The sequence below is a fragment of the Sminthopsis crassicaudata genome, chromosome 3 (assembly GCF_048593235.1).
Source record: "Sminthopsis crassicaudata isolate SCR6 chromosome 3, ASM4859323v1, whole genome shotgun sequence".
NCBI lineage: Eukaryota > Metazoa > Chordata > Mammalia > Dasyuromorphia > Dasyuridae > Sminthopsis > Sminthopsis crassicaudata.
The window spans coordinates 285,810,311-285,833,995 of NC_133619.1; the positions used below are offsets into that span (position 1 = coordinate 285,810,311).

General features: G+C 35.0%; 1 long non-coding RNA gene across 1 annotated transcript in view; it reads left to right on the forward strand.

The window, feature by feature from the left end:
* Nucleotides 1-240: 240 nt before the first annotated feature.
* The window catches only part of LOC141561374 (uncharacterized), a 238,867-nt gene continuing 215,422 nt past the window's right edge, over nt 241-23,685 (forward strand). The window contains exons 1-2 of the long non-coding RNA XR_012488036.1: nt 241-292; nt 551-602. This is a non-coding gene — a long non-coding RNA (uncharacterized LOC141561374). The remainder of the gene's footprint in view (nt 293-550; nt 603-23,685) is intronic.

The following is a 23,685-nucleotide window of genomic DNA, read 5'->3' on the forward strand; positions in this document are numbered from 1 at the left end:
AATACTAAACATCAGACCCTTTCAATAGGTAATGCAAGATCATTATAAAATGAGTCATTTTCTTATCTAATTTCATAATTTTTCAGTCTGTCTCTGCCTTTATCTGTCTCTTCATATGTGAATATATAAAATGATTTCACAGATGTGTATTTATATGTGTGGATATATATATATATATATATATATATATATAATATTTCTATTTTCATTTTCATCTATTTACATCTATTTTCATTTTAAGGAATGCCTCATTTGAAAATTACAGCGAAAACGTCATATATATTTGAATGTGGTGAGTTTTTTGAAATGACATTAACATTTACAGATTACATAGTTATTGGAACACTACTGAAACATAACTTTCAGGCAATCCAAGTATTCTATTTTCTTTCCTGTTGGGAGTTGTCATCTATTGGGTAGGGGACAAGGATGGGGGGAATTTCTACTATGGAAAAGTCAAACATTAATTTCACATTAGGAAATTGACTGATGGTTCATTTTTTTCTCTAAATACTAATCTAAGTCACTTTCAAATGTTTGACTATTTCAGACAACGGCGAAATACATTTACACAAAGAAAGACACAGGAGAAGTTTTTGTTGGTGAGTTTCTATTGGAATCTCTTAGATTAGAATTAACTTTGTGTTGAGGTCCAATATTCATATTAAATGGGATCATTTAAAACAGCTTATCCTGATACTTATTCAAAATGGTCAAATAAAAAAGTGATTGCATAACACAAAGAAAAACATGCTCTTGAAGAAGAGTGGTGAGCAGTGAGGTTCCATCTCTACCAAGGCCCTGGGGATGTTGATCAGTGTACCATTAAATCCATTTCACTCCTTTGGTCTCTCCATTCATCAAGCTAGCTCAGGAAAACTGTGTGAAAAGCACAGGAGAAAGCAGGAGGTGTAACAAAGGAGAGGGGGTGGGGCAATCATTTTTTCAAGCATGTCTGAGGAATTTCCTATCCTCTCACAGCCAGGAAGGTCTCAATTGGAAATGATTTCTGAGAAAAGGTGCCAGGTTCTGATGAAGCAGCCATCCTAGAAAGGGAAAGGACTTGGCTGAGTCAGAAAAGGGCCAAAATGAGTGACCTTGAAACAACCCATCCAGAAGAAAAAGAATGAATGAATAATATCATATGATCTTTTCTCAAAATAATTGTATTGTGTTCTGCTAGGCGCTTTTCAGTGTAGAGAAAAGATAATTATGAGAAATGTTTTTTTAAGAAATAATGTGTATTTGTCATTGAAATAAGCAGAGAGATGCCATCTCTACACACAGCGTGCTGACAGACATAAAAATCATCATGGGATATCTCATTAAAAAGGGCTTTTAATAACATTTCAACCTAGTGAGAAATATCGCAACTTAAACAATTATGAAGGGATCCATATTCAATGGAAATATATGTATCTAATTATATTTTGGCTATATCTTTAAGAAATTAAAGCTTTAAAAATAATCCTTGACAGGGATTCTCTATTGTCAGAGCATGGAGTACAATAACCTATTCACAATTATCTTCACCATCATGATCGCTTCTAAATTTTTATCTGACTCAGGATGATGATTGCATGTCGCTTTCATTGACTCCAAGCGTAGTCAGTACTAAAGATATCATATTTGCCTAACTAAATTATCCTACTATGTCCCATTCCCCACTGTATGCTTACAATCAATGAGCAATTTGAGTCTATTTCTGAATTCTTTAGGATCCTAGTTTTATAGAAGAAATCAATCATCTTACAACTTGGTCAACTTCTTTGCATTTCTAAATCTCTGCACTTAAGTAAATCCATACACAGAAATTCCAACTTTAATTTCATATTTGTAAAATAGCCCTCCAGGAGAAAATAGTAATGTGAGATACTGTGAATGATATATTTTGTTTTGGAGACATAGATAGACTGTCTCACACTAAAGAGGATTCCTCTTCCAGGGCCCTCTCCATTGTAAATGATGATTTTCTTTTTAAAGATCCTTTAGGCAAATTAGGTCTATCTACCCTTTTTAAAATTAAGAATTATCATTTCTTTTATTTTCTTTCTCATTTCAAATGAATAGACAAGTTTTATGATGGTGAGGTTCTTATTAATATTTTCTAATTTCATTATACAGAAATTATTGGAGGATGAGTGAAATCCAGCATTCATTCACTGACATATATTAAAAGCACAATTTCATTAAAGAATAAAAAAGTACAACATAATAACAGAAAACTATACTGAACATTACAATGTGTTCAGCTAAACATGGGGGGGGAGGAGTCAATATACATAACAACAAATCACCATTTCAAGAAAGTGTATATATTAATACAAGAAATTATATTCAGGAAAGGCTGCTGTACATTTTTTACTTTATTCTTTTTCTTCCTTTCATCCCTCCTCCAACCACATCAAGGTGTTCATACCTACTACTAGTTTATGAATATAAAGGAAGATATATATATGTATATACATACATTAATACATAACCACACATAACCCTCCTTTACAATACACATAGACATAGTTTCTATGCCTGCTGACTCTGCTTGAATTTCTCCCAGAATCCTCCAATGATAGCCATTTCATAAGCAACAGCAACAGTAACAGTGCTGAACAAAAATTTTAGAAAGATAAGCTTTGAGGGTCTTCTCTTAGTAAAGAACACTACCTATTCTAGTTAATGTCCAATTTAGGAATAATTAACAAACATTCAAGTTAATGAAATATCTAAACTACAAAAGTTTACCCACAAAGGCTTCAGATTTTTTTTCTCTCTACTTTTTACATATTTTCCTTTACTCCTGATACTAACTTGTATAGAATTATGTAATAGATAAATAAACTAGACAAGCTAGATAGACTTCACCATTGCATTCTCTTATATTTATTGCCTTAAATTTTTAGCCTTGCTTTGTTATATTTGCCAAGTATTGTATAAATATGATTTTACCACTTGAAAGGACTATCTTTTCTCACCAAATTTATGTTTTCAAAAAAATCATACACAAGTGTTGTTTTGACAAAAATTCTTTATTTATTGAGTTCACTGTGCCATTTGTATGTTTGTGTGTTTGTTTTTAATATTGTGTAAACTCTTTGCAATCTATACCAACTCCCATTACCAAGTTACTATATACAGTAATTCTTTTCCTCCCAAGACTTTAATCTAATATATATGGAGAAATATAAATAACATTAAGCTATGGCTCATTTACTTTTTAATTTACCATTTCTAAAGTTCGCTGGAAGAATTTTATATGTTACATAAATATTAATCTATAGAACATGAGACTGTCTTTTTGGAATAGGAATGTTCATCTTTGAGACATTATAGATGATCAGTCCTCTTTTCTGAATTTATTTCAGAACTTTATTTAGTATGTAATTTGGCTATCTTGTTAGTAGAGCTAGAAACAAGCACAGATACATATGACAACTGAATCAGAGCTGTTCAGTTCCTTGCACAGAATGACAAAGCAAGTAAAGAAAGGACCATTTGAGTCCTATGAAAAGATAACTTCTACTTAAGAAGTCCTCAAAATATTTTAAGATGATGTATTCAATGACATACTCTGAGGTTCAGTATAATCATCTGTCAAATGAGGACTAGTCTATGATGCAATGATAACTGATTACAAAAAAAGTGTGCTGTTTTCTTTTTTCCCTTTTTAATGATAGAGAACTTTTATTTTTAATTTTTAATTTTATAATTATAACATTTTTTGACAGTATATATGCATAGGTAATTTTGACATTATCACTTGTACTCTCTTCTGTTCCGAATTTTCCCCTCCTTCCCAACACCCCCTCCTCTAGATGGCAGGAATTCCCATATATATTTAATATGTTATAGTATATCCTAGATACAATATATATGTGCAGAACCAAATTTTATTGTTGTTGTTGTTGCAAAGGAAAAGTGTGATTCAGAAGGTAAAAATAAACTGGGAAGAAAAACAAAAAATGCAGTTTACATTCATTTCTCAGTGTTTCTTCTCTGGGTGTAGCTGATTCTGTCCATCATTAATTAATTGGAAGTGCATTAGCTCTTCTCTATGTTGAAGATATCTATTTCCATCAGAATACATCTTCATACATTATTGTTGAAGTATACAATAATCTCCTGGTTCTGCTCATTTCACTCAGTGTCAGTTTATGTCTCTCCAAGCATCTCTGTATTCATCCTGCTGTCATTTCTTACAGAACAATAATATTCCATAACATTCATATACCATAATTTATCTAATCATTCTCCAATTGATAGGCATCCATTCATTTTCCAGTTTCTAGCCACTACAAAAAGCTGCCACAAACATTTTGGCACATACAGATCCTTTTCCCTTCTTCAGTATTACTGAAGGATATAAGCCCAGTAGTAGCACTGCTGGATCAAAGGGTATGCAGTTTGATAACTTTTCAGGCATAATTCCAGATTCCTCTCCATAATGGTTGGATTCTTTCACAACTCCACCAACAATGCATCAGTGTCCCAGTTTTCCCACATCCCTTCCAACATTCATCATTATTTGTTCCTGTCATCTTAGTCAATCTGACAGATGTGTAGTGGTATCTCAGAGTTGTCTTAATTTGCAATTCTCTGATCTTTGGAACACTCTTTCATATGAGTGGAAATAGTTTTAATTTCATCATCTGATAATTATCCTTTGACCATTTATCAATTGGAGAATGGCTTGATTTCTTATAAATTAAAGTCAATTCTCTGTATATTTTGGACATGAGGCCTTTATCAGAACCTTTAACTATAAAAATGTTTTCCCAATTTCTTTCTTCCCTTCTAATCTTATTTGCATTAGTTTTGTTGGTACAAAAGCTTTTTAATTTGATGTAATCAAAATTTCTATTTTGTGATCAATAATGATCTCTAGTTCTCCCTTGGACACAAACTCCTTCCTCCTCCACAAGTCTGAGAGGTAAACTATCCTATATTCCTCTTATTTATGATCTCCTTCTTCATCCCTAAATTATGGAAGCAGTTTGATCTTATCTTAGTATGTCGTGTTAAGTGTGGGTCCATGCCTAGTTTCTGCCATACTAATTTCCAGTTTTCCCAGCAGTTCTTGTCAAATAATGAATTCTTATCCCAAAAGTTGGGATCTTTGGGTTTGTCAAACACTAGATTGCTATTTTTATTCACTATCTTGTTCTGTGAAACTAGCCTATTCCACTGATCAACTAGCCTATTTCTTAGCCAATACCAAATGGTTTTGGTGACTGCTGCTTTATAATATAGTTTTAAATCAGGTACAACTAGGCCACCTTAATTTGATATTTTTTTTCACTAATTTCCTTAAAAATTCTCGACCTTTTGTTCTTCCATATGAATGTTGTTCCTTTTTCTAGGTCATTAAAAGTTTTTGGGGAGTCTGATTGGTATAGCACTAAATAAATAGATTAGTTTGGGGAGTATTGTTATCTTTTATTATATTTGCCCAGACTATCCAAGAGCACTTAATATTTTTCAAATTATTTAAATCTGACTTTATTTTTGTGGCAAGTGTTTTGTAATTTTGCTCATATAATTCCTGACTCTTCTTTGGTAGATATATTCCCAAATATTTTATACTGTCAACAATTATATGTATCTCTTGCTGTTGGACTGTGTTGGTAATATATAAAAATGCTGAGGATTTATTTTGTGGATTTATTTTGTATCCTGCAACTTTGCTAAAGTTATGAATTATTTCTAATAGCTTTTTAGCAGAGTCTTTGGGGTTCTCTCAGTATACCATCATGTCATCTGCAAAGAGTGATAGTTTGATTTCCTCATTTCCTACTCTAATTCCTTGAATCTCTTTCTCAGCTCTTATTGCCGAGGCTAGCATTTCTAGCACAATATTGAATAGTAATGGTGATAGTGGGCAATCTTGTTTCACTTCTGATCTTACAGGGAAAGGTTCCAGTTTATAGCCATTACATATCATGTTTAGTGCTGGTTTTAAATATATGTTCCTGATTATTTTAAGGAATAATTCATTTAATCCTATACTTTCAAGTGTTTTTAGTAGGAATGGATGTTGGATTTTAGCAAATGCTTTTTCTGCATTTATTGAGATTATCATATGGTTTTTGTTAATTTGGTTATTGATATAGTCAATTATGATAATTTCCTAATATTGAACCAGCCTTGCATTCCTGGTATAAATCCCACTTGATCATAGTGTATTATCCTGGGGATGATTTTCTGTAGTATTTTTGCTAATATTTTATTTAAAATTTTAGCATCAATATTCATTAGGGAGATGTTCTATAATTTTCTTTCTCAGTTTTCGATCGACCTGGTTTAGGTATCAGTACCATGTCTGTGGCATAAAAGGAATTTGGTAGGACTCTTTCAATCCCTATATTTTCAAATAGTTTATATAGTATTGAAGTTAATTGTTCTTTAAATGTTTGGTAGAATACACATGTAAATTGATCTGGTCCTGGGGATTTTTTTCTTAGGGAGTTGGTTAATAGCTTATTCTATTTCTTTTTCTGAAATGGGATTATTTAGCCTACTTACTTCTTCCTCTGTTAATCTGGGCAGCTATATTTTTAAAGGTATTCTTCCATTTCATTTAAGTTATCGAATTTATTGGCATAAAGTTGAGCAAAATAGCTCTAACTATTCTAATTTCCTCTTCATTAGTGGCGAGTTCTCCCTTTTCATTTTTAAGACTAACAATTTGCTTTTCCTCTTTCCTTTTTATAAATGAGAATAAGGGTTTGTCTATTTTGTTGGTTTCCTCTTAGAACCAACTCTTGATTTACTTTCAATTTTATTAATCTCACCTTTTAGTTTTAGAATTTCAAGTTTTGTGTTTCTCTGGGGGTTTTTAATTTGTTCCTTTTCTAGCATTTTTACTTGTAAGCCCAATTTATTGACCTTCTCTTTCTCTATTTTATGCAAGTGGGCCTCTAAAGATATACAGTGTATTTCATATGAACCTTTTCAGGCCTTTCAGAAATCAGCTTGTTTAACATTTTTCTATAGAACTCAACTCCTTTTTTATATTGCGAATTGTGTAAAATTGAGTACGGGTACAAGCATGGGGAATTTCTACTATGGAAATATCTTTCATTGAATGAATTTTTATCCTTTGCCTAATAACTCAAAAATGGATGAATTGACAGTTCATTTTTTTTTCTAAAGTCTAACTCACATTTAAATGTTTTATTATTGCAGAGAATGGGAAATCTGGATCAAGGATATTTGAAAAATATGAAAAAGGAAAAAAAAAGATGAAGAATTCAGTCCTTATTTGTAAAAAATCAAAAGTAACATATACATGATGAGCTTTTATTGGAATTTTCTAGATTCATACAATTAACTCTGTCCTGAGTCCCAATATTCATATTATATTTGATCATGTAAAATAGCTTAAATTGATACTTATTCAAAACAATCACAAAATAAAAAGAAAAACTTACTCTTGAAGAGAGATGAGCAGTGAGGTACCATCTCTACCCTGAGTGTTTACACAGTAATAAAAAATCAATCTGCAACTTAAATCCTTCATTTAATTTCTCTGGTGTCAAGTTTCAAGTAAGGTAGTGGGAATAGATGACCTAGTAGTGTCCAACTGTAGATAACATCATCTAGATTCTCCTCTTCCTTTCAAGATATCTCACTAATAATTCCTGAAAAACTCATTCAGGATGCCATTGTCTCTAGGTGTCTCTCCCTAGTTCTTCTCAGCTAATACCCCATGGGAATACACCACCTCACATGTGAGGCATCAATTGCTTTTTGATAGAAAATAGAAAATTTACAGGGAAAATTTGAAAAGGCAGATTTTTTCTAAAATTAGCTATAGGTTGTGAAGTATAATAGTGGACAAAGCTGAAGTGCCCAGAACCAGATTAAAAAATCACCAGTAAATATAGAATGCTGCTTTTCAAAGGAATGAAGGAGAAGGGAGTGATTGAGAGTCCTGAGAAAGGCCGGCCCTAGGATGGTGATCGGTGTAAATGAAACCTCTCACCCAGAAGGTCCCTGGGTCTTGGATGTTTCCAGCCAAGCTACCTCACTGAACAGTGGTTCTTTTTCAACAGAATGCCTGGACATAGCGGCTTGCAAACACAAGTCTTTATTCTATGCAATCACATCCTGCACTACCACTGAACTCTTTCCAAACTCTTATTGAGCTCCTCCTAAACTATTGACCACCTACTTCCTGGACTCCATTGCTTATATAGGATCTATGAGGTCACATGCACAGTCAATACAGGAAGGAGATGTCTCATGTTGATGATGCCACCAGAGTTTTTGATCAGGAGGCGGTGCCTCAGACATCAAGGCTTCTTATGCTACGCTCCTCCCCTAACCCTTACAACTTCCTTTTCTTTTTTCTTTAGTGGGACCGCTCATCAAATTAACTTTGACAAAGGCTAACAAAAGACTAGATCCAACAGGTACCAAAACCAAGAAAAGAAAACCCACTCAAAGTCAAGGAGGTAGGATGTCATAAGTCTGTGGTTTCAAGATACATCCTTTGGTATCTAGTAAATGCACAAAGGAGGGGTCAAAGTCACTAACTTTGGCAGGTGGGCATGTTAGTTTTTCACCCACTAATCTAGAGGCACTGCCTAAAAGTGGAAAATGGGGTGAAGCTTCTCTGCCATGAGAGAAGCGCCCATGTCCATTGTCCAGTTCTGTCAGTCTCTAGGTGTTGCACATGAACCAGGACAATCTAATTCAGCTGCTACACTGGTGCTATCTGCCATCTTTTGTGTCATGGTCAGGAAAGACATAGCTGCCATCAGCTGATGTCTGGCCAGATGTTTATGGTTTGGATCCTCTGCTGTTGGATCTGCATCTGGAATGACAAGAGCATATCCGGGATCCCAAACCAGGCCCTTCCAGATGTAAGCCCTTCCACATCACTGTGGAACCAATTCATTCTCTGTCCATTCAACCATCCATTCAAATCTTTATAAATCCTTATAAAAGGCTCAGGTAAATTAACACTGAAAAGGCAAATCTTCATATACTCCTTATCCAGAGGGGCAGAATAGAAATGATCCTTAATCCAAAGAGGCCATTCTCTGGGCAATTGAGTAGGAAATGGAAGCCCAAGCTGAAGAATTACCATTTTATCTATCTGTTCATTTCACTTTTCTCAAATCAGTCAACAACCTCCATTTTCCAAATTTCTTTTTTTTTTATAGTGAATACAGGGGAAGTCCAAAACTTAGAAAAGCTTGTAAATGTCCTTGGTCAAGTTGCTCCTGTACTATAAGGAGGACTGTTTTTTTTTTTTTTTTTCACTTTTCACATCAAGCAAGTCCTTGGAGAATCCAGTTGTTGATGGAAGGGACAGACTGAATATCTCTAAAAATAATTTTCACTTTCTGATCATATCTCTTATGTCATAGGTGTGTCCTTTCCATTTATTTATTTATTTTTGAGAGTGGTGATATCAAACTGGAGGTTTTAAAAATTTCTAGAAGGTGTGAATGTGAAGACAGGTTAATAAGATCTAATCTTAAGTATAGAAATAATGAAAAGGAATATTTGTGATGTCAAGTCTGAGTGCTAAGAACTTTGGTTTGTATGGGTCAGCAACCCTTAACCCAAGTTAAAGTAAAAAGCAAAAAAGGATTTCTTACAATCTCACAAGAAAGGGCAACTCAAAATGAACAAGAGGAGTGCAAAGTGCAAAATGCAAAACCCAGGATTATATAGACCCTAAAGTCTCCACTGCTCCTCTCTAACCTTTTCTCCCATTGACTGGGCAGTTCTAATTTCCCCCCCGAGTACAGAAAGTAGTCAATAACTCTTTAGGTATTTAACGTACTAATGAAAAAGTATGAGGAAACAGGAGGGAAAATGTATGTTTAAGATAATTGAACACCTGCAGCTTTTAGTTATAGCTCAACTTATTATTGCAAAGTCTCAAGTCACAGGACATAGGTCAAAGATTTTTTTGAGGGGTCTCCACTAAGCTTATTCCATTCAGTCCTCCTCCTTATTAATCATTCAATGCCAGAACTGCAAATTCCAAAAGTAGTGTCTGGGTCAGCAATCCTTGCTTCCTAAGGGCTAAAAGGGAGGAGGCCACTGCCAATAATTCTTTAAAAACTTTTTGTTTTAAAAAAGGGTCTTATAAAGCAATCTACCCCCAGAGGTAGAAAAGAAATTGTACCAGAAAAAGGGTAAAGTGGGGGTACTACATCTCACGAAGAGCCAAAGGAAACCTATTATATCTGAGAGAAAGAAAGGAGGGGGAATACACAGTGTGCACATGACTCATCAGAATTGGCTTAAAGAGAAATATATTAGACATATTTGATTTACAAAGAAACTTCCCCACCTCATTGAAAAGTGGGAGGGGAAAAGTGAAAAGGGGAGAAGTAAGCTAAGGGGAAGGGAATACAGAAATTGTGAGGAAAAAGGGTAAGAAAAAAGAAACTAAGGTGGGGGAGGGATCCTAAAAAGGGAGGGCAGTGAAAGGCAAGTGATGCTCACAAGTTTAATACTGGATAGCAGATAAGAAGGAAAGGAGAAAAGATGAGCAGGCGTTACCAAGATGGCAAGAAATATGGAATTAGTAATTTTAACCATAAATGTGAATGGGGTAAACTGCCCCATAAAGCAGAAGCAGATAGCAGAGTGGATTAAAAGCAAGAATCTTATATGTTGTTTACAGGAAACACATTTAAAACAGGACAATAAACATGGAGTGAAAGTAAAAGACTGGAGGAGACTATGCTTCAGGTGAAGCCAAAAAAGCCAGGGTAGCCATCCTGATCTCAGATCAAGCAAAAACAAAAATTGATCTAATTAAAAGATATAAGGGAACTATATATAACTAAAAAGTAGCATAGATACAAAGCAATATCAATATTAAATATAAACCAAGTGGTGTAGCAAGCAAATTCTTAAAAGAGAAATTAAGAGAGCTGCAAGAAATAGCAAAACTAGAATAGTGGGGGATCTCAATCTTGCACTCTGAGAATTGGATAAATCAAACCACAAAACAAGTCAAAGAGGTAAATGGAATACTAGAAAAGTTAGGTATCTTTGAAGAAAACTAAATGGAGACTGAAAGGAATACACTTTCTTCTCAGCAGTTCATGGAATCTATACAAAAATTGACCATATATGAGGACATAAAAACCACAAATTTAAATGCAGAAAGGCAGAAATAGTAAATGCATCATTTTCAGATCACAATTCAATGAAAATTATATTTAATAAATAGCCAGGGGAAAATAGACCAAAAATAATTGAAATTTTTTAATTAGCTTTTTTTAAAGCTCATCCTAAAGAATGATTGGGTGAAACAGCAAATAATAGACATAATTTCACCCATGAAAATGACAATGAGAAGTCATATCAAAATGTATGGTATACACTAAGGGAAAATTTTATATTTCTAGAGGCCTACTTGAATAAAATAGAAAAAGAGAAAGTCAATGAAATGGGCTTGCAATTAAAAAAGCTAGAAAAGGAACAAATTTAAAACCATCAAACACTAAACTTGAAATTCTAAAAATAAAGGGAGAGATTAATAAAATCGAAAGAATAAAAACAAAACTATTGAATTAATAAATCTAAGAGTTGGTTGTATGAAAAAAACAAAATAAACTCTTAGTAAATTTGATTAAAACAAAGGAACGAAGAACATCAAATTGTTAGTCTTAAAAATAAAAATGGAGAATTTGCACTAATGAAGAGGAAATTAGAGCAATAAATAGGAGTTATTTTGCCCAATTTTATGCCAATAAATTCAATAACAAATGAAATGGGCGAATACCTTCAAAATATAGCTTGCCCAGATTAACAAGAGGAAGAAATAAATTGGTTAAATAGTCCTACTTTAGAAAAAAGAAATAGAACAAGCTATTAACTCCCTAACAAAAAATCCCCAGGACCAGATGAATTTACATGTGAATTCTACCAAACATTTAAAGAACTAGCTCCAATGTGATATAATGTATATGAAAAAATAGGAATTGAAGGAGTCCTGTCAAATTCCTTTTATGACACAAACATGATACTGATAGCTGAAACAGGTAGGTTGAAAACAGGGAAGAAAATTATAGACCAATATAATGAATAGTGATGCCAAAATCTTAAATAAAATATTAGTAAAAAGATTATAGAAAAGTATCTCCAGGATAATACACCATGACCAAGTAGGATTTATACTAGGAATGCAGAGCTAGTTCAATATTAGAAAAACTATTAGCATAATTGACTATATCAATAACCAAATTAACAAAAATCATATGATCTGCAAAAAAAAGCATTTGATAAAATCCAACATCCATTCCTATTAAGAACACTTGAGAGTATAGGAATAAATGGACTTATCCTTAAAATAATTAGGAACATCTATTTAAAATTGATAGTAAGCATCATATGCAATGGGGATAAACTGGAACCATTCTCAATAATATTAGGAATGAAACAAGGCTACCCACTATCATTACTATTCAATATTGTATTAGAAACACTAGCTTCGACAATAAGAGTTGAGAGATTAAAGGAATTTGAGAAATGAGGAAACTAAATTATCACTCTTTTCAGATGAAATAATGGTATACTCAGACAACCCCAGAGATTCTACTAAAAAAGTATTAGAAATAATCCACAGCTTCAGAAAATTTGCAGGAAACAAAATAAATTCACTTAAATCCTCAGCATTTTTATACATCACCAACAAAATCCAACAAGAGATACAAAGGTAAATTCCATTCAAAATAATTGTTGATAGCATAAAATATTTGGAAATCTATCTGCCAAAGGAAAGTCAGGAATTATATGAGCAAAACTGCAAAATATTTTCCATACACATAAAATTAGATTTAAACAATTGGAAAAATATTAAGTGCTCTTGGATAGGCTGAGCAAATATAATAAAGATAACACTACCTAAATTAATCTATTTAGCGCTATACCAATCAAACTCCCAAAAAACTGTTTTAATGACCTAGAAAAAATAATAAAATTCATATGGAACAACAAAAGGTCAAGAATTTCAAGGGAACTAATGAAAAAAAATCAAAGAAAAGTGGCCTAGCTGTACCTGATCTAAAACTATATTATAAAGCAGCACTCACCACAACCATTTGGTATTGGCTACGAAATAGATTAGTTGATCAGTGGAATAGGTTAGGTTCACAGGACAAAATAGCCAATAACTATAGCAATCTAGTGTTTGACAAATCCAAAGATCCCAGCTTTTGGGATAATTCATTGACAAAAACATATGGGAAAACTGGAAATTAGTATGGAAGAAACTAGGCATGGGCCCACACTTAACATTATACACCAAGATAAGATCAAAATGAGTGCATGATTTAGGCCTAAAGAACAAGATTATAAATAAATTAGCAGAATATAGGATTGTTTATTTCTCAGACTTGTGGAGAAGGAAGGAATTTGTGACCAATGAAGAACTAGAGATCATTATTGATCACAAAATAGAAAAATTTGATTATATCAAATTAAAAAGCTTTTGTACAAACAAAACAAATGCAAACAAGATTAGAAGGGAAACAAACTTGGAAAAATATTGTTACAGTTAAAGGTTCTGATAAAGGCCTTATTAATTCCAAAATATATAGGGAATTGACTCTGTAAGAAATCAAGCCATTCTCCAATTGATAAATGGTCAAAGGATATGAACAGACAATTTTCAGAAGATGAAATTGAAATAATTTCTACTCATCTGAAAATGTGTCCAAATCACTATTGATCAAAGAAATGCAAATTAAGACAACTCAGAGCCACTACTACACACCTGTCTGATTGGCTGAGATGACAAGAACAAATAATGATGAATTTTGGAGGGAATGTGGGAAAACTGGGACACTGATGCATTTTTGGTGGAGTTGTGAACAAATCCCACCATTCTGGAGAGCAATTCCGAACTATGCTCAAAAAGTTATCAAACTGTGCATACTGTTTGATAAGCAATGTTACTACTGGGCTTATATCCCAAGGAAATACTAAAAAAGGGAAAGGGACCTGTATGTGCCAAAATGTTTGTGGCAGCCCTTTTTTCATTGGCTAGAAACTGGAAATTGAATGGATGCCCATCAATTGGAGAATGGTTTGGTAAATTGTTGTATAGGAATGTTATGTCAAGTCTGGGCTAGCTTTTCTGAAGGGCTCAGAATATGTTCTTGCCCCACTTTGGTTGCCAAAATGTAAGGTACTGTTGTCTCTCAATTGTAATCCTTCTCTGGGAGAGGTTTCTTTTCTATAAATCCTTTTGTCTGTGAGCAGGTTTCTTCAGAGGCTTCTGGAGCCTCCAGCCAGAGGGAAGGTAGAATCTGGAATCCTCTTCTTCCTAAATCCTGGCTCTTTTCATCCTCCCAGAGAATGGGCTTGTGGGTATTCCAAAGATGTAAACTCCTTTAAAGGTATAAACTCTTTTCAGAAGACTAAAGGTGTAAACTCCTTTTTAAAGGTGTGAACTAAAAGTGTGAATTCTGAGCTAGAAAATTGTTAAGTATTATGCTAAATTAGACAACCGAGTTAGCACCTAGTAATCCTAACACCCTGTGACCAGAAAATTAGGTGAGTATTTTAATAGACAAGCAAGGAACTTACTTTGTTTAAAGCTAAACTAGTAATCTTTTCTAGATGAAATGGGGCAGATATTAGGAAAAGATTCTCCCCCATCCCTAACCCACCCACCCCTGCCCCAAGGAATCACTGTAAAAAGCATACTTAAGTTTATCAAGGGACAAGGCTTAATTGTAACTTGGGAACTGATTGCTAGACTCTTGGGTACATTAGAATGTACATCCCCTTGGTTCTTAGAGGAAGAAGAAATAGGGCCAGATAATTGGAAACTAGTATGAGATCAATTATGTGAATACAACAATGATAAAGGTCCTCATTCAGTTTCCAAGGAAGCATTCTATACATACATAATGCAATTGGACTTAAATGTCCTCGAAGTTATAGAAAAAAAAAAGTTTTAGGACCAGTCAGTTGAGGAAATGTGAGGAAAAAGAGGAGACAAAGAACAGATTAATGACATTATCACCCGAGGGCAAGAGGAATTAAATCAGGTTCAAAGGTGTGGTTATTCTCTTTCTCATAAGGCAGCTTCAACTCTGCTTATGGAGCAGATTCTTGACACCCCCCATCAATTCCACCTTCCAGGAGAGAGGAAGGAGTAGTGGAAGGGGCAGTGATACTGCCAGCACCTCCTCCCCTATCCCCCCAGAAATCACCCTCTCCTATGAGTAGATTGCAAAAGGTATTACTTAAAAGCACAGAGGAAGGGCAGGATATAGCTGATTTGAAAACAGGACAGTATCCTGTGATTCAACAGTTTAACTCTTCAGGTCAAGATACCCTCCTTTTGATATAGAAATCCTCAAAGACCTGAAAAATGCCGGCACTCTTCATGGGACTACATCAGCTTTTGTTAAGATGCTATTAGAGAATTTGGCTTATGAAGTTTTAACCCTTAGTTACTGGATATCTATAGCAAGGACATGCTTAGAACCTGCACAAAATTTGTTGAATATTTCTGAATATAGTGAGGTCTGTAGCATACAAAGCCAACAAAATAGTCAAAGTTGAGTTAAAACTCCAATCATCTATGACCAACTAACAGGTGTAGGTTCTTATGCAGACATTGAAGTACAGATTAATTGCCCCATAGCAGCATATGATCAAATTGCTGCTGCTGCTCTCAAAGCTTGGTCTTTTATTCCTGGGGAGAACCACAAGGGAGAGGCCTTCACAAAAATAGCACAAGGGCCAAATGAACCCTTGACTGATTTTGTGGGATGTTTTCAGACAGCTGTCATATGAACTAATGGTGAAAATGCAGTAATAGACATTATAATAAGGCAACTTGCTAAAGAAAATGCTAATGAGGTTTGTAGAAGAATTATATTAGGACTATGCAAGGATGCTCCTTTAGAGGAGATCATACGACGCTGTACCACAGTGGACACACAAATACTTTTTATAGCCAGGCTATGATGCAGACTTCCCAAGATCCCAACATGAAAAAATAGGGTCCCTTTTTGCAAGGGACTTCCAGTGAGACTTCTCGATGCTTTCAATGTGGTAAAGTAGGGACTCTGAAAGCTCAATGTTGGCATAGGGACAGAATGAGGAATGAGGAAACAGGGTAGGAGAAGAAGACCCAAAATCTAATGTCCAAAATGTAATCGAGGCAGAATGTAGTCTGATTCAGGGAAACGGGATGAGGAGCCCAACCCCAATGCCCACGCAATAAATACTTGGGGCATGATGCTAGCTGATGCTACACCCAGAGAGTGTCTAAAAGTTCAGTACCAAGACATGACCAATCAACTAGGACGCCATCTGATAGGAGAAAGGGATCATACCATTAATCATCCAGGAAGCAACTTGATAGGAGAAAGAGATTACAATTTTGGAGAAGAGATTTGTATGCAGCTGCAACAATTGAGATCCTCCCTAGAAAGGTGAAATCTCTTCCTCTCCAGCCTATGGATCCCTTGCCTCCAGGCACAGTAGGCTTGACCATTTCAACTCCTGAGAGTACTTACAAAACAGTGTCCATCCAACAACCTTCTCTAAGTCCTTGGAATTCCCCAGTATTTGTGGTGAAAAAGAAATCTGGAAAATGGAGGATGATAACTGATCTAAGAAGAGTAAATGAACAGATGGAAACTATGGGAACTCTGAAGCCTGGACTTCCATCTCCTACTCAATTGCCTAGAGAATGGCCTCTTTGGGTCTATAGACATTAAGTATTGTTTCTATTCTATCCCTCTAGGTAAGAAGGATATGATTTGCCTTTTCATTGCCCAGCATTAACTTAGCTGAGCCTTACAAAAGATAGTAATGGACAGTTTTGCCCCAGGGAATAAAAAACAGCCTTATTACATGTCAAATGTATGTTGCTGCTGCTCTTACTCCAGTAAGAAAAGCTTTTTCAAAAGTAATGTTATTACATTACATGGATGATATATTGGGATGTGTACTTGAGGAACAAATGCTAGAAACATGTCTACAAATGACCATAGAAACACTAAGGAACTACAAATTGCACATAGCTCCAGAAAAAAATTCAAAGACATGATGCTTTTCAATATTTAGGATATGAAGTATACTCTAAGATACTTACAGTACAAAAACTTTCCTTAAGAACAGAGAAGCTAAACACTTTAAATGACTTTTAGAAATTGATAGGAGATTTCCAATGGATGCATCCAATTTTAGGCTTGACTACCTATCAATTGCAATGATTATATGACATTTTACGAGGAAACAGTGCTTTAAACTTACTATGCCAGCTTACAAAAGAAGCTCAAGAAGCTTTGAGAGAAGTTGAACTGGCTTTATCCAATGTGGTTGAAAGAGGCACTCAGAAATCTTTGGAAATATCAGTTTTTGCTACACAAGAGGCACCCCCAGCAGTCCTTCATCAAGGAGACAGTGTGATAGAGTAGGTGAACCTCCCAGCACAACCAGAAGAAAACCTTACTCCTTACCCAATGCTTGTGTCTAGAATTTTATTAAAGTCCATTAAGCAAACAGTACAATTATCTAGGATGAGACCTGATCAGATATACACATTTTATGCTAATGCACAAATTAATGTGTGCTGTGAAACCATCCCAGAGTGGCAAATTTTATTAGCAATGGCTCCAAATTTTACGGGTCTCCATTAAAGATAACCAGACTATACATAATTGGTGATGGATTCTTGAAGAAAAAGTTTTCTAAAATTCCTCTTAAAAAAACAACTATCTTTGCAGATGCATCCAAACATAATATTTGAGCTGTAACAAGAGAGGAAGCTAGGAGCATAGTAAAAGCCTGTATAGCTTGCCTTCTTTTACACATTCCCACACTACCTCCAGGGAAGAACCCTCAGGATTTGAGACCCAATGACATTTAGAAAATGGATGTGACCCATTATAAATCTTTTGGTCTTCTGTCTTTTATCCATCTTGTGGTAGACACCTCTGCAGGATTCACTTTTGCAATACCAGCAGCAAAAGAGACAGTTTGATTAGTCACTGAATTCCTTATATAAGCATTTTCTATTATGGGTGTGCCACAAACAATAAAAATAGACAATACACCTGTATATACTTCTAAACATTTTGGACACTTTTGTGCACAGTATCAGATTTTACACACCACTGGTGTACCTTTTAATCTTCAAAGACAGGTAGAGAGGAGAAACAGAGACATTAAGAAGCTCCTGCAAAAATGAAAGAAAGGGGGAGTCACGGGTAACCCTAGAGAACTTCTAAATCTAGCTCTTTTTACTATTAACTACTTGTTTTTGACAAAGATGCACTGGCTCCAGCAGACAGGTTTTATAACCCACTGAAAGGGCAGTGTCCAGTGCGAGTAGCTCCACTATCTTTAGATAATCGCCAGGTGATGTGGAGAGACCCAGAAAGTGGTGAATGGAAGGGACCACATAGGTTAACTGCTTGGGGGAGAGGGTTTGCTTGTACTTCTACAAATGGAGAAGGAATCAGATAGGTGCCAATGAGCCATATTTGCCTTGTCTATCGGAGAGAGACAGAGCAGACCCTTGAAATGAAGAAGATCCAATAAACATTGGGTGATTCCATTGCTTACTGTGCCCACCACTGAAAAAGCATGGCAGTTATGGCATTTGACTCATAGACATCAAAAATTGTTGAACTTCAAAATCCTCAGGAATCACTGGATTCTATGAGACATGACAAGATTGTTGTAGAACTTCAAAACTCTCAGGAATTATTGGATTTTCTGAGAAATGATAAAACTCTTGTAGGACTTCAAAATCTGCAGGAATCATTAGATTCTCTGAGACATGATAAGACTCTTGTAGGACTTGAAAACCCTCAGGAATCATTGGATTTTCTGAAAAATGATAAAACTCTTGCAGGACTTCAAAATCTGCAGGAATCATTGGATTTCCTACCATATAAACAGACTGTTGCAGGACTTCAAAAATATGGATCATTGGATTCCCTGACACATGACGCAATGGACAGTAGATGGGTTTTGAACTTTCTCTTGGCTGCTGAAGAAAGCATATGTGTGAATGTTGTTTACATACCCTCCTTCTAGGACTTCTGGAAATTTTTTACAACACTATGTTGATTTATATTGTTTATTATATCACTACTTGCATGTACCATTCATATTTGTTACACCACATTGAGCCTGCACTGGCTCTGGGGAGAGTCATCACTGCTAGCCTGTACGTTATTGCTATGTGCTTGTTTAATACCTCCCATGCTAATGGGTTTGTGCATACCTGTTTCTAGTAAGACTCTTCAGCCCTGAAACACTCTAACAATATCTGGCTTGACTCCCTCCTTTTGGTCCTTTTCATTTCCCTTCCTGAGAAGTCAGGGAGGGTGTGATCATCTCCTTTTTAGCCCTTTCACCTCACTTCCTGAGAAGTCGGGGGGGAGGCGTGATCACCTCCTTTTTGATGTTTTCAACTCCCTGAGAAATCAGGGATGGTGTGACCACATATGTTCTAAAACAAAAGAAAGCAGGAGATGTAAAGGGTTGAAACTCTTGAGTCGATACACTGGGGTCAGACAATGGAGCCCTTAAAGCTAATTACCGATTGGACAATACTCTATTGTCATATTCTTGGAAAATGGCTCTTTCCACTATTCTGTTCTGGTTTGATTTGTTGGTGCATACAGAGAATTGTAGGAGGGATTAGCAGGTGGAGTAAGACAGTTACTTTTGGCAGTGGAGAATGAGAAGGTGTGGAGATTCCTATGTCCATTCCCTTTACTTCTACCCCTAAAGACCAAGAATAAAGACCAATAACTTTTGCTTATTCTGACTCCAGCTGATTCTAAGGTATCCAGGGTACTACCATGGTCTTCACATATGCATGTTTTTTTTCAATAAAAAGTTATATTATAGTTAAAAAAAAAGAAATGTCATACAGAAACATTGTAAATAAGTCCCAGCAAAGGCATATCCAAATTTCTTCCAAAGCCTTAGGCTCTTTGCTCCAGAACTTTACCTTGCATAGAAAGTCTTTGTCCACCATAAGCATTCTGGAAGAACATAGATATTCTTTATAAATGCATTTTCAAGGGCAAATCCATTCCATTATAGAGTCACCAATACTATTTCCTAGCACCAAACCACCAGGTTTGGTGTGGTAAATACAGTGGTGGGCTTGAAGTTAAAAAGACCTGGAAACAAGTCCTGTTTAAGACACTAGCTGTGTGACCCTGAGCAAGATCCCTAACTCTTTTATTACCATTTTAATCATCTGATAAATGGGAATAATAGCAGTACATACCTCATTGTTGTCAGCTATTATGAGGACCATAAGAGGTAATTTTTATAAAGTGTTTTGAAAATCTTAAAATGACACATAAATAGTGATTATTATTCCTATACTTTTCACTGTTCAATTGCAATCCTACTTATATAAAATAAGTTGGTTAGTGAAATTTTATTTTCTCATTTTAAAAAGTAAGTTTCTTTCCAAGTTTAAAAAAAAAAAGAAGCTGATTCATTCTTTTCACTTTCCTTGTTGTGAGAAGATGCTTAGGTGTATGAAATAGCTACTCAATTTGCAATCCCTCTCTGTAATGTTCTTTTTGTTAAATTTTAATCGTTCTCTTGGAGTAGGTTTCTTGGGGAGCTTCTGGAAGCAGCCTTAGTTTCAGTTCAGTTCAATAATCCCAAATGCAGCCAGGAGTTTAAGTCCAAATCCTTTACTCTCTCCTTCCAAGTTTTGTCTCCTTCCTTGGGCCCAGTTAGCTTTAATTGAGGCCTTTCTCTTTCCTTGGTTCCCGAGAGCTCTTGTCTGAATGTCTACCCAGCACAAAGGTGGAAGTTAGAATGAATCTTGACTCTACCTCTGAGAGTGGGATTGTAAGTTTCTGTGAGCTTTTGAATCTCTAGGAAGTCAATCCTAGTTGTGAATCTCCCAAAGTCCTCTTTGGCCCTGAGAGCTTCCTGCTTATATGGTGCACACTGAGTACACACCCATTATTTCATCACTAGGAAACCATTATTTGTTGTAGGATTAAATCAATGATAAATAAGATTTAACCTTGTCTCCTCAATTCCACTCAGTACCTTGTTTCAAGTTCTGGCCCATAACATCTCCTTGTAGAGTCAGATTAATCATACTGAACCATGCTAAATTAGATAATTATTGTCTTCTATAAATTTCAGTGACTTAGCACCTTGTAAGAATCCTAATACCTCTCCATTCTTATCAAACGTTAAAAGTAAAGTATGTTCTATTATCAGAATCATTAGTCTCAATTCATATTTAGGTAGTTTGTTTTTATTCAACTAACCTCTCTTAAGGCAGCAGGACTCAGGAGAAAGCTTTCACTCATTCTATCAAATGGTCAATTATAATCTGTAAGTACCCCAGTTTTCCCTACGGTTATTTCAGTAAAACCCAATTTGAATATTCTTGATCCAGCCTCCCTCCCTCCAGAGGGACATCTCCTCAATGCGTTATTATTTATCCTTAGATATTTGAAATTACACATATTACTGAATGCCAAATTTTCTTACTTTTACTTCTTTTTCAAAAGGAAAAAGCACAGTAAACCATAAGATTCAGAATATCTGAATAACTTTGGATGAAATTTCACAAAATTTATACCACATATCTCGCAAGACTGACAAAATGTTAAAGCACAGCTCATATATAATTTTTACAAATTACCCATTATGCAATTTAGAAGGCAACATGGTCTAATTAGGAGATACAAACAAAAGTAAATTACAAGAGAACTTTGTTTTTTAATACCTAAATTTTATTTTCCTGAAGCAATTAGGATTAAGTGACTTGTCCAAGGTCACACAGCCAGTAACTACCAAGTATCTGAGGCTGGATTTGAACTCAGTTCCTCCTGATGTCAGGGCCAGTTCTCTATTAACTTACCAATCTAGCTGCTCCTAATACCCAATTTTTTTTCTTCAAATCAAATAAAGACTTAAACTTCTAGTCGCAATACTTCAATATTAATATACACATATTTCTAAATTTTTATACCAGAATAAACAAATTCACAATATTATCATGCATTAATTAAAAGTAATTATCTTATATAATTTCAGAATCAGAACACACAGCTCCAAAATTTAAGGTGACAGAAAACTGCTCTTTCATGTTCATCCATCCATCTATAAAGGATGGTAACATGCAAGAAGGGCTTTAAGATACTGGCAGACTTGTAACGGCTAGAAACTGGAAATTGAATGGATGCCCATTAATTGGAGAATGGCTGAATAAATTGTGGTGTATGAATATTATGGAATATTATTGTTCTGTAAGAAATGATCAGGAGGATGATTTTAGAAAGGCCGGGAGAGACTTACATGAACTGATGCTGAATGAAATGAGCAGGACCATGAGATCATTATATATTGCAACAACAATATTATATGATGATCAATTCTGATGGATGTGGCCCTCTTCAATAATGAGATGACCTAAATCAGTTACAATAGAGCAGTAATGAATTGAACCAGCTATACCCAGCAAAAGAACTCTGGGAAATGAGTATGAACCACTACATAGAATTCCCAGTCCCTCTATTTTTGTCTGCCAACATTTTTGATTTCCTTCACAGTAAAGTCCAATTTCAAAGTCTTTTTGTTTTGTACAGCAAAATAACTGTATGAACATGTATACATTTATTGTATTTAACTTATACTTTAACATATTTAACACATATTGGTCAACCTGCCACCTGGGGGAAGAAGGGGAAAATTGGAACAAAAGGTTTGGCAATTGTCAATGCTGAAAAATTACCCAGGCATATATCTTGTAAATAAAAAGCTATTAAAAAAAGACACTGCAGACTTTAATACCCTGGAAAAGAGGGTTGAATGGGAGAGAGATAGAAAAGGGGTTTGATTTAAATGCAGAAAACCAAGCTCTTTCTTTTTATTATTATTATTATTATTATAGCTTTTTTTTTTAGATTTTTTTTTTTACAAGATATATGAATGGGCAATTTTTCATCATTGACCCTTGCAAAACCCTCTTTTCCAACTTTTCCTCTCCCCCCCCCCACATGGCAGGCAGACTTATACATGGTAAATATGTTAAAGTATATGTTTACACACACACACACACACACACACACACACACACACACACACACACACACATACACATTTTCCCACACAAGAAAAATCAGACTTAAACTAAAGGTAAAAGTAACTTGAGAAGAAAATCAAAAATGTAAGTGGACAAAAACAGAGGGAGTAGAAATGCTATGTTATGATTCATATTTATTTCCCATAGTTCTTTCACGAGGTGTAGCTGGTTCTCTTCATTGATAAAGAAATGGAAATGATTTGGTTCATCTCATTGTTGAAGAGAGCCATGTCCATTCGGATTGATCATCACAAAGCATTATCATTGAAGTATATAATGATCTCATAGTCCTGCTCATTTCACTCAGTATCAGTTCATGCAAGTCTCTCTAGGCCTTTCTGAAGTCATCCTGCTGGGCATTTCTTACAGAACAATCATATTCCATAATATTCATTTACCACTATTTATTCAGTCATTCTCCAACTAATGGGCATCCACTCTGTTTCCAGTTTCTGACCACTACAAAGAGGGCTGCTACAAACATTCTTGCACATACAGATCCTTTTACTTTCTTTAAAATCTCTTTGGGATATAAGCCCAATAGTAACACTGTTGGATCAAAGGGTATGCACAATTTGATAACTTTTTGA